The 12,287-nt window shown below is 34.6% G+C and overlaps 9 non-coding genes across 9 annotated transcripts; 5 read left to right on the forward strand and 4 right to left on the reverse strand.

Annotated features, from left to right (window-relative positions):
- Positions 1 to 424: 424 nt before the first annotated feature.
- On the reverse strand, positions 425 to 495 carry Trnag-gcc (transfer RNA glycine (anticodon GCC)). The gene has a single exon. It is a non-coding gene; the product is annotated as a tRNA-Gly (tRNA).
- A 441-nt stretch (positions 496 to 936) lies between these two features.
- Trnae-uuc (transfer RNA glutamic acid (anticodon UUC)) lies at positions 937 to 1,008 on the forward strand. The gene has a single exon. It is a non-coding gene; the product is annotated as a tRNA-Glu (tRNA).
- A 639-nt stretch (positions 1,009 to 1,647) lies between these two features.
- Positions 1,648 to 1,718, reverse strand: Trnag-gcc (transfer RNA glycine (anticodon GCC)). Its single transcript has one exon. It is a non-coding gene; the product is annotated as a tRNA-Gly (tRNA).
- A 441-nt stretch (positions 1,719 to 2,159) lies between these two features.
- On the forward strand, positions 2,160 to 2,231 carry Trnae-uuc (transfer RNA glutamic acid (anticodon UUC)). The gene has a single exon. It is a non-coding gene; the product is annotated as a tRNA-Glu (tRNA).
- Positions 2,232 to 7,519: 5,288 nt separating this feature from the next.
- Positions 7,520 to 7,591, forward strand: Trnae-uuc (transfer RNA glutamic acid (anticodon UUC)). The gene has a single exon. It is a non-coding gene; the product is annotated as a tRNA-Glu (tRNA).
- A 653-nt stretch (positions 7,592 to 8,244) lies between these two features.
- Trnag-gcc (transfer RNA glycine (anticodon GCC)) lies at positions 8,245 to 8,315 on the reverse strand. Its single transcript has one exon. It is a non-coding gene; the product is annotated as a tRNA-Gly (tRNA).
- A 441-nt stretch (positions 8,316 to 8,756) lies between these two features.
- On the forward strand, positions 8,757 to 8,828 carry Trnae-uuc (transfer RNA glutamic acid (anticodon UUC)). Its single transcript has one exon. It is a non-coding gene; the product is annotated as a tRNA-Glu (tRNA).
- A 653-nt stretch (positions 8,829 to 9,481) lies between these two features.
- Trnag-gcc (transfer RNA glycine (anticodon GCC)) lies at positions 9,482 to 9,552 on the reverse strand. Its single transcript has one exon. It is a non-coding gene; the product is annotated as a tRNA-Gly (tRNA).
- A 441-nt stretch (positions 9,553 to 9,993) lies between these two features.
- On the forward strand, positions 9,994 to 10,065 carry Trnae-uuc (transfer RNA glutamic acid (anticodon UUC)). The gene has a single exon. It is a non-coding gene; the product is annotated as a tRNA-Glu (tRNA).
- The last annotated feature ends 2,222 nt before the right edge of the window (positions 10,066 to 12,287 follow it).

A 12,287-nucleotide genomic window follows, 5' to 3' on the forward strand; every position in this document is an offset into this window, starting at 1 on the left:
TAACTATTTTCAAATTCTTCCGAAATATAACAAGACTGTAGACTTGTATCTTGAAGAAACCTGGTATAAAAATGTCGATCTCTTTAAGAAACCTGACCATGAAAAATATGCGTGTAGAATATATTAACACGTGCAGTTAATCTGACACTGGTAAACGATCTATCTTATTGTTAGAGAACCGCAGATGTCTTTCTTTGTTTATTCTAATTCTATATGTGTGTTTGTGTGAATACTGCAGGATTAAAAGAAATAGTGCAGTTCATATTATCTTTTTATAGAGACGAACCGTATATACCAAATGATATAAAACAAAATAACACAGAGCGGGTAGTTCAATTTCAATGTTGGATAATAACATCATGAACAATCTGAAGATAACTCAATGTGCCACTACACGTATTGCAAACTAGTAGTAAAAAAGAAATGCATCGGCCGGGAATCGAACCCGGGCCGCCCGCGTGGCAGGCGAGCATTCTACCACTGAACCACCGATGCTTGTACTTAGTTAATGGTAAATACGTACTAATAAGCCGGACATGTGGTTACTAGAGGTCTTGAAAATGGTCAAAAATTATTTCTCAAAGGATCCCATGTGTATGAAATATGCACATACTTATCGAAAAATGTTGCAACAAGTTAAGTACACGTTGCCAATGTTCACTGTATGGTTTAGTAACACGAATGTCGAGTGTGACGGTTCATGGCCCGAGGGTGTATTTCAAATCTCGAAACGATAAATGCCCACTACATCTGTTAAAAGCAAATATAATCTAAGCAGGTACGTAAACTGCGGATGTTACGTACATTAAATACATCTAAATACGGACGTTTCATTCATTATGAATTGATTTGATAATGACTTCTATCCAGCTATCAATCGACGTAAAGTCATGTTGGTTAGCTTTAAATACTCTAACTTCAGACGTTATTAGTAAGTCCGATGTGGTCTAGTGGTTAGGATTTCTGGTTTTCACCCAGACGGCCCGGGTTCGATTCCCGGCATCGGAGCTTCAATTTTTGTCGATTTCTATAGCAATCGTCAAAATATCCCTATAGATAACATATAAAAAAAAAACCTAAAAACAAAAGCAATACACGTAATTGTAAGTCTATCAGTGGTATTAATCGCACTATCCACCCGAAATCAGTGTGGAATGAACTCATCTCATTCATCGGATTGTTATAACAGTACAAAGTTAAATCATTGGCGTATAGACCGTTGCTAACTATTTTCAAATTCTTCCGAAATATAACAAGACTGTAGACTTGTATCTTGAAGAAACCTGGTATAAAAATGTCGATCTCTTTAAGAAACCTGACCATGAAAAATATGCGTGTAGAATATATTAACACGTGCAGTTAATCTGACACTGGTAAACGATCTATCTTATTGTTAGAGAACCGCAGATGTCTTTCTTTGTTTATTCTAATTCTATATGTGTGTTTGTGTGAATACTGCAGGATTAAAAGAAATAGTGCAGTTCATATTATCTTTTTATAGAGACGAACCGTATATACCAAATGATATAAAACAAAATAACACAGAGCGGGTAGTTCAATTTCAATGTTGGATAATAACATCATGAACAATCTGAAGATAACTCAATGTGCCACTACACGTATTGCAAACTAGTAGTAAAAAAGAAATGCATCGGCCGGGAATCGAACCCGGGCCGCCCGCGTGGCAGGCGAGCATTCTACCACTGAACCACCGATGCTTGTACTTAGTTAATGGTAAATACGTACTAATAAGCCGGACATGTGGTTACTAGAGGTCTTGAAAATGGTCAAAAATTATTTCTCAAAGGATCCCATGTGTATGAAATATGCACATACTTATCGAAAAATGTTGCAACAAGTTAAGTACACGTTGCCAATGTTCACTGTATGGTTTAGTAACACGAATGTCGAGTGTGACGGTTCATGGCCCGAGGGTGTATTTCAAATCTCGAAACGATAAATGCCCACTACATCTGTTAAAAGCAAATATAATCTAAGCAGGTACGTAAACTGCGGATGTTACGTACATTAAATACATCTAAATACGGACGTTTCATTCATTATGAATTGATTTGATAATGACTTCTATCCAGCTATCAATCGACGTAAAGTCATGTTGGTTAGCTTTAAATACTCTAACTTCAGACGTTACTAGTAAGTCCGATGTGGTCTAGTGGTTAGGATTTCTGGTTTTCACCCAGACGGCCCGGGTTCGATTCCCGGCATCGGAGCTTCAATTTTTGTCGATTTCTATAGCAATCGTCAAAATATCCCTATAGATAACATAGTTGATCTCACTATAAAAAAAAAAAACCTAAAAACAAAAGCAATACACGTAATTGTAAGTCTATCAGTGGTATTAATCGCACTATCCACCCGAAATCAGTGTGGAATGAACTCATCTCATTCATCGGATTGTTATAACAGTACAAAGTTAAATCATTGGCGTATAGACCGTTGCTAACTATTTTCAAATTCTTCCGAAATATAACAAGACTGTAGACTTGTATCTTGAAGAAACCTGGTATAAAAATGTCGATCTCTTTAAGAAACCTGACCATGAAAAATATGCGTGTAGAATATATTAACACGTGCAGTTAATCTGACACTGGTAAACGATCTATCTTATTGTTAGAGAACCGCAGATGTCTTTCTTTGTTTATTCTAATTCTATATGTGTGTTTGTGTGAATACTGCAGGATTAAAAGAAATAGTGCAGTTCATATTATCTTTTTATAGAGACGAACCGTATATACCAAATGATATAAAACAAAATAACACAGAGCGGGTAGTTCAATTTCAATGTTGGATAATAACATCATGAACAATCTGAAGATAACTCAATGTGCCACTACACGTATTGCAAACTAGTAGTAAAAAAGAAATGCATCGGCCGGGAATCGAACCCGGGCCGCCCGCGTGGCAGGCGAGCATTTTTTTTTTTTTTTTTTTTTTTCATTGTAAAAATAATTTTATTCATTAATATTTACAAGGTTGTGTTGGACCGGACAATACCCGGTTTTACAAATTCAACGAATATATATATATATATGTCTTTTAGATATACTTAATTTTGAATTTAGCCAAAGTTAGCCAATACATGTTAGAAGAAAGGAAGAAATAAAAATAGATAACAATGCTTTCTGCATACAAACACAGTTGTACATGTATCAAGTTGTATTTATATAAACAATATCTACAAGTAATCACAATAATTAGGCAAGAACATTTTCCTTTCATCAATGTTAAAAATCAAAAATGAAACACAAGTGAATCCATTTCTAGTCTTAAGAGTGGATTTCTATTAAGATAATATTTATAAAACTGGTTCATTTTGTTTTTCACTCTATATAAAGCAAAAGCATATTCAATGTATCTCTGAATTGTATATTTGAAAAAACGGACTGTTTCGATATTTTTGTTTTCAAACACTTTCAAATTACGTGATTTATAAATGACAAGTCTAGCTACACAAATCATGTAGTTCAAAAAGTATGTATTTATAAGCTTTGAAGTATTCAAATAACCTAGTAGGATAAGTTGTTCGTAGTCTATAGAGTTCACAATATCTGCAGAACAATTCCTAAACATGTCAAATAATAAATCCTTTAAATAGTTGTGAAGTGGTTTCTGAAATGAACAAGTGACCCACAGATGAGACAAGTCTTCTGTTGATTGATTACAGCACTTACATATCTCATTATCTACAGTACCTATTTTATTTAATTTTTCAAGGGTAAATATAGAGCGATGTATCATGCGATAGTACAAACATCGGCAATCAGGCGTTAACGTTTCTTGATTGACAAGCGAGTATAAGCGTTTAAATTCTAGTTCAGGATAAAACTCCGCCCACTTCTTCTCGGCCGTAGGCTGTTCCCACGATAAAGATAAAATGACTGAATAGAAATTCTTAGTTGTACATGTATTGAAGAAAATTTCTTTGTCATTTTCGTCGATAATTTTGAGTATCGGGGTTTTGTCACCTTGGGGATTATTTACAGTTTTTACGTGTTTGTGCCATTCTAAAGGAATAGAAACGAGAATCTTTTGTAAGGATAACGCTATGTGTTCGGCATTCTCATCTGGATTATGCGATTGGATTATTTCGATTATTGCATTCGGATTTAGAAAACCTGGTACCACTTCATAGGATATGTGCTTTACTAGAAACAAGCCTGCATCTATGAAATTTTGAAAGAGGAGCATTTTATTGTTATACTTAATCTCTGGATTACAAAAAATTGGGATATTATAAATCTGGTCTGGTTCCATTTTGAAGCTGATTTTATGTTTGATTCTGTAGAATGATTCCATCATTTCTTGATAAAATACCGGAAGTTGCTTAAGCTGGCTGTTATTTAAAACCAAATACACAATATTTTCGGCAACATCAAGATTATTGATATTTGTTATGAAATAGCTAAATGCACTTTTCCAAAGAGCAGTGCAATTAGGGTCTAAATATTTATTAAGAAATTTTAATCTAAATGCTTGCATTTTTAAGTAAATATCTGGTATGTTTAAGCCACCATTAGCCTTTGCACCTATAATTGACTGGTATTTAATTAAAGGTGGTTTCCCTTTCCATAAAAAATTTAAAACTGCTGACCGGAGTTCAACTTTAATAATTTCAGGTAGGGGACAAACTGTTAGCGTATAATATAAACGCGACATGATCAAAGTAGAGACGACAGTTGCGCGACCATGGAGGGTTAGCTGACGCTTGTTCCAAAGGGAGAGAATGGACTTAATTGTTTGAATTTTGTCTCTCCAATTAAGATATTCACAAGAAACTTTATCTTTACCAACGTAAATACCTAAAACTTTTGTAACATTTTCACTTCGTTTAAGTTTTAGATTATACAATTCTTGATCCGATAATTTACCGGCTCCGAGACACATAATTTCTGATTTATCTTTATTAATTTTAGCACCTGAAGCCTGACAGTATAAGTCAAGGACCTCAAACACTTCACCTATAGACTCTTTGTCGGAAGTAAATATATTAGTATCATCGGCATGTTGAAAAACTTTACCCTCTTTCTCTGAATTGTGAATTTTAACACCTATAATATTTTTGTTTTTAAATATAGCCTGTCCGAGAGGTTCAGCGGCCAAGACGTACAGGAGAGCAGAAACGGGACAACCCTGCTTAATTGAGTTTCTAATTTTTACGTATTTAGTTTGGAATCCGTTGCATTTAATACTGCCGCTTACGTCATTATAAAAAATTTTTATCCAACGAATAAAATTTGGCCCGAATCCGAATTTTTCCAAAGCAAGATAGAGATATTCGTGATCGACTCGATCGAATGCTTTTTCTTGATCAACCTTAATCAAATACGCTTCTAAGTTGTCCTTCTCAATGACTTCTATAATGTCTCGTATGCTGGATGTTGTATCCGCGATATCGCGACCGGTTACACAACATGTCTGTGTTTCGGAGATGATACTAGGCAGAACGATTTTTAGGCGATTCGACATAACTCTTGCCAGAATTTTGTAATCGACGCAAAGTAATGAAATTGGACGAAAGTTTTTAAGATTATTTTTATCTCCTTTATTTTTGTAAACAAGATTTATCACACCATGGCGCATAGATCTAGAAAGGATTTGTTCATTTTCTATAACTTTGAAAATCTTCATAAAAATTTCACCAAATAAATCGAAAAATTTGCAAAAGAACTCAACTGTTAAACCGCAGGGACCAGGTGACTTATTTTTAGCCATCCCGAATAAGGCCGAACGAATCTCGTCTAGAGTTACCTCAGATTCCAATATTTGCATGTTTTCTTCTGTAATTTTTTCGGAAATATAGTCAAGTATCTCCGCTGCCTTATCCTTATTAATTTCAGTACAAGAGTACAAGTTTTTATAAAATCTGTGGATTTCGTTCAAAATGTCGTCGGTATTTGTGAGTAAGTTACCGTCGGGAGTTTTGAGTTCTTTTATACAGTTATTGTTTTGCCTAAACTTTTCTAATTCAAGAAAATACTTAGAGTTTCGATCGCTTTCGATCGCCCAATGGGCTTTGGACCTGAGAATGGCACCTCTACATATATCATGTTCATACTCTTTAAGTTTCATTTTGGTTTCTTCAAACTTAGTAACATTAAAATTTATATTACTTGCCGCTTGGAGGGACATTTTTTCATATTCACGCTGTAGTTTAAAATATTCTGACTTTTCTGCCTTTCTTTTATTCGTAGCAAAAAGCTTTGAAATTTGCTTAATTTTGAATTTTAAATTATCATACCACACCAGCGGTTCACTATTATATAAGTGACATTTCTTTTCATTTTCGATTAAAGTACGAATTTTTTCAGTGAACATAACGTCTTCTAATAACATGTTGTTGAAAATCCAAAGGCCGGGGCCACGCTCTACATCTACAAAGTCGACACGCATCACGACGGCGGAGTGGTCGCTAAACGTATTGTGTTTGTAATAAACATTTTTGACAAATTGTGACAAAACCCTAGAAATAAAAATGAAATCTATACGGCTTTGGCATAATTTATCACTAATAACTCTGCGCCACGAGTAACAACGGACTGAATGGTTTCTAGCTCTCCAAATATCATAAATATCACGGGTCTCGCATAATTGCACTAAACATTTAAAAGCATTATCTTCTATGTGAACTGACCTTTCTGGGCGGTCGAGTTTAGATAATGAGTTGTTAAAATCTCCGAGTAAAATGGTATTTTCTGACATGGGGATATTTTTTGATATTTTCTCAAAAAAGGCAACCTTTTCTTTCGCGACATTTGGAGCATAACAAGTTATTATATCCAATTCTCTATCGTCAACTTTTAACTTAATATGTAGATACCTGCCGTCAAAACTTTTTACATAAGAAACATTATCTTTTAATCTATTTGAAATTAAAAATCCAACACCTTGCCTATGGGTTTCAGTACATTCGGCATATATTTTGCCATTCCATAATTTACTTAAATTATTTTGAACGGACTCGTCCCAAAAAGTTTCTTGAATAGCAATAATATCAAACTTATTCTCTTCACAATATGTACTAAACAGTTCAAGCATTCTACCACTGAACCACCGATGCTTGTACTTAGTTAATGGTAAATACGTACTAATAAGCCGGACATGTGGTTACTAGAGGTCTTGAAAATGGTCAAAAATTATTTCTCAAAGGATCCCATGTGTATGAAATATGCACATACTTATCGAAAAATGTTGCAACAAGTTAAGTACACGTTGCCAATGTTCACTGTATGGTTTAGTAACACGAATGTCGAGTGTGACGGTTCATGGCCCGAGGGTGTATTTCAAATCTCGAAACGATAAATGCCCACTACATCTGTTAAAAGCAAATATAATCTAAGCAGGTACGTAAACTGCGGATGTTACGTACATTAAATACATCTAAATACGGACGTTTCATTCATTATGAATTGATTTGATAATGACTTCTATCCAGCTATCAATCGACGTAAAGTCATGTTGGTTAGCTTTAAATACTCTAACTTCAGACGTTACTAGTAAGTCCGATGTGGTCTAGTGGTTAGGATTTCTGGTTTTCACCCAGACGGCCCGGGTTCGATTCCCGGCATCGGAGCTTCAATTTTTGTCGATTTCTATAGCAATCGTCAAAAATATCCCTATAGATAACATAGTTGATCTCACTATAAAAAAAAAACCTAAAAACAAAAGCAATACACGTAATTGTAAGTCTATCAGTGGTATTAATCGCACTATCCACCCGAAATCAGTGTGGAATGAACTCATCTCATTCATCGGATTGTTATAACAGTACAAAGTTAAATCATTGGCGTATAGACCGTTGCTAACTATTTTCAAATTCTTCCGAAATATAACAAGACTGTAGACTTGTATCTTGAAGAAACCTGGTATAAAAATGTCGATCTCTTTAAGAAACCTGACCATGAAAAATATGCGTGTAGAATATATTAACACGTGCAGTTAATCTGACACTGGTAAACGATCTATCTTATTGTTAGAGAACCGCAGATGTCTTTCTTTGTTTATTCTAATTCTATATGTGTGTTTGTGTGAATACTGCAGGATTAAAAGAAATAGTGCAGTTCATATTATCTTTTTATAGAGACGAACCGTATATACCAAATGATATAAAACAAAATAACACAGAGCGGGTAGTTCAATTTCAATGTTGGATAATAACATCATGAACAATCTGAAGATAACTCAATGTGCCACTACACGTATTGCAAACTAGTAGTAAAAAAGAAATGCATCGGCCGGGAATCGAACCCGGGCCGCCCGCGTGGCAGGCGAGCATTCTACCACTGAACCACCGATGCTTGTACTTAGTTAATGGTAAATACGTACTAATAAGCCGGACATGTGGTTACTAGAGGTCTTGAAAATGGTCAAAAATTATTTCTCAAAGGATCCCATGTGTATGAAATATGCACATACTTATCGAAAAATGTTGCAACAAGTTAAGTACACGTTGCCAATGTTCACTGTATGGTTTAGTAACACGAATGTCGAGTGTGACGGTTCATGGCCCGAGGGTGTATTTCAAATCTCGAAACGATAAATGCCCACTACATCTGTTAAAAGCAAATATAATCTAAGCAGGTACGTAAACTGCGGATGTTACGTACATTAAATACATCTAAATACGGACGTTTCATTCATTATGAATTGATTTGATAATGACTTCTATCCAGCTATCAATCGACGTAAAGTCATGTTGGTTAGCTTTAAATACTCTAACTTCAGACGTTACTAGTAAGTCCGATGTGGTCTAGTGGTTAGGATTTCTGGTTTTCACCCAGACGGCCCGGGTTCGATTCCCGGCATCGGAGCTTCAATTTTTGTCGATTTCTATAGCAATCGTCAAAATATCCCTATAGATAACATAGTTGATCTCACTATAAAAAAAAAAACCTAAAAACAAAAGCAATACACGTAATTGTAAGTCTATCAGTGGTATTAATCGCACTATCCACCCGAAATCAGTGTGGAATGAACTCATCTCATTCATCGGATTGTTATAACAGTACAAAGTTAAATCATTGGCGTATAGACCGTTGCTAACTATTTTCAAATTCTTCCGAAATATAACAAGACTGTAGACTTGTATCTTGAAGAAACCTGGTATAAAAATGTCGATCTCTTTAAGAAACCTGACCATGAAAAATATGCGTGTAGAATATATTAACACGTGCAGTTAATCTGACACTGGTAAACGATCTATCTTATTGTTAGAGAACCGCACATGTCTTTCTTTGTTTATTCTAATTCTATATGTGTGTTTGTGTGAATACTGCAGGATTAAAAGAAATAGTGCAGTTCATATTATCTTTTTATAGAGACCAACCGTATATACCAAATGATATAAAACAAAATAACACAGAGCGGGTAGTTCAATTTCAATGTTGGATAATAACATCATGAACAATCTGAAGATAACTCAATGTGCCACTACACGTATTGCAAACTAGTAGTAAAAAAGAAATGCATCGGCCGGGAATCGAACCCGGGCCGCCCGCGTGGCAGGCGAGCATTCTACCACTGAACCACCGATGCTTGTACTTAGTTAATGGTAAATACGTACTAATAAGCCGGACATGTGGTTACTAGAGGTCTTGAAAATGGTCAATAATTATTTCTCAAAGGATCCCATGTGTATGAAATATGCACATACTTATCGAAAAATGTTGCAACAAGTTAAGTACACGTTGCCAATGTTCACTGTATGGTTTAGTAACACGAATGTCGAGTGTGACGGTTCATGGCCCGAGGGTGTATTTCAAATCTCGAAACGATAAATGCCCACTACATCTGTTAAAAGCAAATATAATCTAAGCAGGTACGTAAACTGCGGATGTTACGTACATTAAATACATCTAAATACGGACGTTTCATTCATTATGAATTGATTTGATAATGACTTCTATCCAGCTATCAATCGACGTAAAGTCATGTTGGTTAGCTTTAAATACTCTAACTTCAGACGTTACTAGTAAGTCCGATGTGGTCTAGTGGTTAGGATTTCTGGTTTTCACCCAGACGGCCCGGGTTCGATTCCCGGCATCGGAGCTTCAATTTTTGTCGATTTCTATAGCAATCGTCAAAATATCCCTATAGATAACATAGTTGATCTCACTATAAAAAAAAAAACCTAAAAACAAAAGCAATACACGTAATTGTAAGTCTATCAGTGGTATTAATCGCACTATCCACCCGAAATCAGTGTGGAATGAACTCATCTCATTCATCGGATTGTTATAACAGTACAAAGTTAAATCATTGGCGTATAGACCGTTGCTAACTATTTTCAAATTCTTCCGAAATATAACAAGACTGTAGACTTGTATCTTGAAGAAACCTGGTATAAAAATGTCGATCTCTTTAAGAAACCTGACCATGAAAAATATGCGTGTAGAATATATTAACACGTGCAGTTAATCTGACACTGGTAAACGATCTATCTTATTGTTAGAGAACCGCAGATGTCTTTCTTTGTTTATTCTAATTCTATATGTGTGTTTGTGTGAATACTGCAGGATTAAAAGAAATAGTGCAGTTCATATTATCTTTTTATAGAGACGAACCGTATATACCAAATGATATAAAACAAAATAACACAGAGCGGGTAGTTCAATTTCAATGTTGGATAATAACATCATGAACAATCTGAAGATAACTCAATGTGCCACTACACGTATTGCAAACTAGTAGTAAAAAAGAAATGCATCGGCCGGGAATCGAACCCGGGCCGCCCGCGTGGCAGGCGAGCATTTTTTTTTTCATTGTAAAAATATTTTATTTATTAATATTTACAAGGTTGTGTTTAACCGGACAATACCCGGTTTTACAAGTTCAACGAATATATGTATATGTATATATTTAAGCATGACGATATATATGAACGTGTACATAAGTTCATGTCTTTTTGATATACTTAATTTTGTATTTAGCCAAAGTTAGCCAATACATGTTAGAAGAAATGAAGAAATAAAAATAGATAACAATGCTTTCTGCATACAAACACAGTTGTACATGTATCAAGTTGTATTTATATAAACAATGTCTACAACTAATCACAATAATTAGGCAAGAACATTTTCCTTTCACTCATATGTTAAAAATCAAAAATGAAACACAAGTGAATCCATTTCTAGTCGTAAGAGTGGATTTCTATTAAGAAAATATTTATAAAACTGGTTCATTTTGTTTTTCACTCTATATAAAGCAAAAGCATATTCAATGTATCTCTGAATTGTATATTTGAAAAAACGGACTGTTTCGATATTTTTGTTTTCAAACACTTTCAGATTACGTGATTTATAAATGACAAGTCTAGCTACACAAATCATGTAGTTCAAAAAGTATGTATTTATAAGCTTTGAAGTATTCAAATAACCTAGTAGGATAAGTTGTTCGTAGTCTATAGAGTTCACAATATCTGCAGAACAATTCCTAAACATGTCAAATAATAAATCCTTTAAATAGTTGTGAAGTGGTTTCTGAAATGAACAAGTGACCCACAGATGAGACAAGTCTTCTGTTGATTGATTACAGCACTTACATATCTCATTATCTACAGTACCTATTTTATTTAATTTTTCAAAGGTAAATATAGAGCGATGTATCATGCGATAGTACAAACATCGGCAATCAGGCGTTAACGTTTCTTGATTGACAAGCGAGTATAAGCGTGTAAATTCTAGTTCAGGATAAAACTCCGCCCACTTCTTCTCGGCCGTAGGCTGTTCCCACGATAAAGATAAAATGACTGAATAGAAATTCTTAGTTGTACATGTATTGAAGAAAATTTCTTTGTCATTTTCGTCGATAATTTTGAGTATCGGGGTTTTGTCACCTTGGGGATTATTTACAGTTTTTACGTGTTTGTGCCATTCTAAAGGAATCGAAACGAGAATCTTTTGTAAGGATAACGCTATGTGTTCGGCATTCTCATCTGGATTATGCGATTGGATTATTTCGATTATTGCATTCGGATTTAGAAAACCTGGTACCACTTCATAGGATATGTGCTTTACTAGAAACAAGCCTGCATCTATGAAATTTTGAAAGAGGAGCATTTTATTGTTATACTTAATCTCTGGATTACAAAAAATTGGGATATTATAAATCTGGTGTGGTTCTATTTTGAAGCTGATTTTATGTTTGATTCTGTAGAATGATTCCATCATTTCTTGATAAAATACCGGAAGTTGCTTAAGCTGGCTGTTATTTAAAACCAAATGGACAATATTTTCGGCAACATCAAGATTATTGATATTTGTAATGAAATA

Source organism: Perna viridis, chromosome 15 (genome assembly GCF_037379345.1).
Source record: "Perna viridis isolate PV_CMFRI_1.1 ecotype Kerala chromosome 15, ASM3737934v1, whole genome shotgun sequence".
Lineage (NCBI taxonomy): Eukaryota > Metazoa > Mollusca > Bivalvia > Mytilida > Mytilidae > Perna > Perna viridis.